A 5170-nucleotide genomic window follows, 5' to 3' on the forward strand; every position below is an offset into this window, starting at 1 on the left:
CCGCGCGGCGCGGGAAACGCGGCGGCCCGCAGGGACGGGGGCGGGGCCTGCCTACTACGCAAAGTCACGTAAACAAACGCCCCGGGGTGGGAGCCGACGCGGGGGCGTGGCAGGGCGTGAAAGACGTAAAGGTGAGCGGTTCTCCTCAGCGAGCCGCACCCCTTTAGGACCCTGCTAAGCTTGGAAAGTTCTGGAAGGTACTTTTGCAGCATTCGGGCACCTATGCCCAGTTTCTAGCTTGAGGTGACAGAGAAGGTTGTCTTGGAGGCACCCACTTAATTTATGCTTGTCCTCACCTTTCCTTAATTCTGTTTGAAGGTGAGCTTTACGTTTTGTCTTTAAATCTTTAAGTATTTCCAAGACCACCTGAAGGTGAGAACCGACTTCTGCAAATTCACTTCCACATGCACACACACAAAATAAAATGTCAGTTCTCCAGCAGAGGTTTCGTTCTTGTGGAGGTTTCGTTCTTGTAGTTTCTACGAGTCCCTTAATAAAGTCCCATTTGACACTGCCCATTTACCCTTCTCAAACATGATCCAAACCCTAACTCGGTTGTTTTGCTTTGCTTTGCTCACTTGGAACTAAGTTTTCAAGCCTCTGCAAACTATGGTGGTAATTAGTGTGGGAAAGGTACCGCTTTCTGAAAAGACCCAAGTCCTCCAGTCATGAAGAGCTTCTCTCCCCAGCAAAACCGCTTCAGAAGGGAGAAAGCGGAAGCAAAATACACACTGTTCCTTGTGGAATATATGGTGATCTAACATCTAAATGTTCCTTAAAAAGTAAAAAGAGAGACAATTCTAGAAGAAAGGAAGTAATCTATAGAAAACAAAGAGAGGTTCCAGAGAACGACGTGGGGGGGAGGAGAAAAGGAGAATGATCCTGAAGTAACTTTTCAGATGAAAAAGTAGGAAATAAAGAATGATTGGGATACTACACCTGGTGATTCTGGGAGGATAGGGAGAAGATGGGGGAAAGGGTGGTTTTTTTTCCAGAACGTGATATTGGTCCCTTGCTGCAAAGTGTGGAAATAACTGTAAAACTTTATCATTGCTGGCAAGTTTGACTGCTTTCGCTGTAGGGCCAACAACAGATTCAAAGAAATACTTGTGAAGTGCTACTTTAATTCAACAGCCAATTCCTAGAACACAGTTCAGATCTACTTGTGAAGACCACAGTTTTTTTTAAAGCGTTCTGTAACTCTCTTCCTGTAAGAAGGGGAGAAATGACACCTCACTAAAATACAACTACTTAAAGCAAAGGTTTTCTCTTATGTTTGTATCCCAATGCCTAAAACAATGCTTATCACATAATGGACAAAAAAAAAAAAATCTTTTTTGGGGGGGGGCGGGGGAATTGAGACAAGTTTTCTCTGTGTAACCCTGGCTGTCCTGGAACTCACTCCTAGGTAAACCAGGCGGGCCTCAAACTCAGAAATCTACCTGCCTCTGCCTCACAAGTGCCGGGATTAAAGGCGTGCACCACCACCACCACCACCACCACCACCACCACCACCACCACCACCACCACCACCACCACCACCACCACCACCAGGCTAACAGTTCTTTTGTTTTTCTTCTCTACATAGCCCTGGCCATCCTAGAACTTGAAGATCCACCTGCCTCTGGAGTGTTGGGATTAAAGGCATGCGCCACCACCACCCAGCTATAAAACAGTCCTAAGATATCTTTTAATGACCACCTGCTATTTTTTTGAACATACAGGTGCATTCCAAAGGTACTTCTTCGTTTTTTTTGTTTGAACATGTTATAGCTGGCCCTACCCACAGCTAATAGTTCATTTATGAGCTACCTTTAAAATACTATTACCTAAACACCCTAAGTGGATTTTTAATCATGAAGAAAGGAAGAAATAGTTCATGATTATATATAAATTTTGATAAGTGATTGAATTGCTCAATGCTAGGGAAATGCCTAGTATTTTTAATGGCTATGTTGAACTTATAATGAGTTCTCAAAAAAATTTATTTTGTTTAACTAGATAGATAGTATGGTTACTATCCTGTTACTTTGGTTATAATGCACTGTTCTTGCTATGAAATAGCCTTAAATATGTAAGTATTTGTGTTTGTTTAGCCAACATTTAATGAACATAATTATATGCCAGATAGTGAAATTATTTCACAACTAGATGGCTCAGTCTCACTCAACCCTTCTAATTTGTTTCTATATACTTTTGTTGGTTTTTCTTTTATAGAATTTATTCTTTTATATTTAATTATTACTTTGATTTTTTAATATTCTTGAAATTCAAGTTATAAAAAAAAGTTGAAAAGGTCAATTTTTTTCTGATTGTGAAGGATATTATTTGCAACCTAGTAGTATTCATAATGACAATTATATGACATATCTATAATGACAAAAATCAATGATTGCTTTCTAATAGCTTTTATTTGAATTTCACTCATTTATCCCACAAATGTTTCTTTTTTTGTTTTGTTTTGTTTTTCAAGACAGGATTTCTCTGTGTAGCTTTGGTGCCTGTCCTAGAACTCACTCTGTAGTCCAGGCTGGCCTCGAACTCACAGAGATCCACCTGGCTCTGCCTCCCAAGTGCTGGGATTAAAGGCGTGCGCCACCACTGCCCGGCCCCTCCAATGTCTCTTGAGCACCTGCTACATGAAGGCAAACACTTGAAAGAGACTGGCAATACAACATTAAAGAAGACATTTAAAGTTGATGTTCTCCTAAAGATTACAGGTACTGAAGGGAAAAAAAGCTTGTATTTATATATTTTGTTTGCACCTCTCTATTGGTGAAATTATTAAGGCCACTCCACGTAGTTAAAGGGAAGGTTTATTTAGTGGCGTAACTTAAAAATGAAGGGATAGGTAGGTTGCAGGGTCTGGGGAAGACATAGCACAGTCTGGCAGTGTTCTCTGGAGAACTCTGCTCTGTCTACCTCCAGCGTCCAGGGTCCAGGCACCAAGAGAGGTGGTGCCTCCGGATCTCGGGTCTTCAGGGTCCTCTCTTGGCCCCGCCTTGTAGGCGTGACAGTTACTGAAGCCTCAATGGGGTTGGAACTTTCAGATTAAAGCTGGAATGGCTACCCACTACACCTCTCTATAGAGAATGATTGCTTATAAAATTAAAAACGTCGGGCGGGCGGGCGGGCGGGCGGTGGTGGCGCACGCCTTTAATCCCAGCACTCGGGAGGCAGAGCCAGGCGGATCTCTGTGAGTTCGAGGCCAGCCTGGGCTACCAAGTGAGTTCCAGGAAAGGCGCAAAGCTACACAGAGAAACCCTGTCTCGAAAAACCAAAAAAAAAAAAAAAAAAAAAAAATTAAAACGTCAAAGTTTTCCATTGATAGTTGAACTTACGTGTATGTTACCTTTGTGTATGCACATGGATGTGCACAGATGTACTTGTCTATGCAAACACCAGGATGTGTTACCTCAGTTGCGCTTCATCTTACATATCTGAGACAGAGTCTGTCACTGAGCCTGAAGCTCACCATTTCCACTTGGCTGGTCAGTGAGGCCTTGGGATCTCCTATTTGATTGAACCCTTCCACGAGGGCTTACAGATGGGCACCACTCAGTCCAAGTACTGGGGATCTGAACTCAGGTCCTAACGCTTGCGCAATCATCTCCCCAACCCACTAATTTAATTTAACATTTAAATGAAGGAATAAATTAGTAACCCAGTCTCAAGTATTATGTCATTGTAGCACAAAACAGACTAAGAAGCCAGTGTGGTGATACATATCTGTAATCTGTTATGCCCAGATCACAGGGACCCCCAAAAGACCACCACTGAGACCAAATCCTGCATGTAAAAGCAAAGAGCCTTTATTTCAAGCTCCGGAGCTTGGTCCCTCTGTCTGTCTAACACAGCAGTGAGAGCAGAGAGCCCCGAGCTCAGGTGGGGTGGGGTTTTTATCATAGCAGAGGTTGGGGTATCTGTAAAACAAAAAATAGGTGTGTGCTAGACTCAAGGACATCTGGCTACCTTATCTAATGGTTGGAATATTTGGGATGTTAGGTACTTCCTCATCCCTGGGTGGTATCAGCTTAAGGCTTTTCCTGGATCTGGGTGTTGCCTGCCAGTAAGCCTGTCACAGAAGCTGTGTAGGCCCCTAAGCCTGTAACGGCTGCTGTGTGGTCAAGCTGTTTTAGGGCCCCTCCACATAATCTAGCTACTCTGGAGTTTGAGGCAAGAGAATAACAAGTTTGAGGCCACCTTGGGCAATGTAGCAAGACTCTGTCTCAAAATTTAAAAAGGCTGAGTGAGCTGGGCAATGCTGACATATGCCTTTACTCCCGACACTCAGGAGGCAGAGGCAGTTGGATCTCTGTGAGTTCACAGCCAGCTTGGTCTGGTCCACAGATCAAGTTCCAGGATAGGCTCCAAAGCTACACAGAAACCTGGGGGACGGGGGTGGTGGCGGGGTTGGGGGGCTGAGTGTAGTGGGTAGCTGTTCTATGACCTTGAAGCACCACCCCTAGAGATGCAGCAGGTAACTGCTCCACCTGCCTATGACCTTGAAGTACATGCCCCTGGGGCATGGGCTCTAAGTGACCCTAAGATCTGAGATGCACATAGGCACCGTCCTCCGTTGTGAGACTTGGATGCGGGACTGATCCAGGTGACCAGAACATCGTTCCAGAACCTGTGTCAATTCTGTTCTGTACAGTGAGTTTTTCCCCTTAATAAATTCTTTGCCCTTTAAACAAACTCTGTGGATTTCTCATTATAGCAGAGTGAGGGTGAGTGAGGGTGAACTTCAGTAGAAGAGTACTTGCCCAGCATACATAAATTCAATTTCCGATACTGAAAAAAAGAGAAAAAGCAAAATCAACTAAGACTGTTCATCAGTGAGTAACTGTGAGACTAAAGAAATACCTTTTTTAACCTCACATAAGCAATTATATAGTACTTTGTTACTTATTAAGTCTCTTGGATGTCCAAATATCAAGGAATCAGAGCAAGTCAAATAATTTTACACTATGAGGTACAGCATAAGTTATATCATGTGAAATACCCAGGTTCTCCCCGAACCATTGACTGCTGCCAAATAAAGATGCTACTTAGAATTGGCATAATGGTACACACTTGTAGCTCCAGCACTCAGGAGGCTGAGGCAGATGGGTCTCTGTGAGTTCAAGGCCAGCCTGGTCTATAAAGCAAGTTCTAAAACAGCCAGCCA

The sequence above is a fragment of the Peromyscus eremicus genome, chromosome 3, assembly GCF_949786415.1.
Source record: "Peromyscus eremicus chromosome 3, PerEre_H2_v1, whole genome shotgun sequence".
Lineage (NCBI taxonomy): Eukaryota > Metazoa > Chordata > Mammalia > Rodentia > Cricetidae > Peromyscus > Peromyscus eremicus.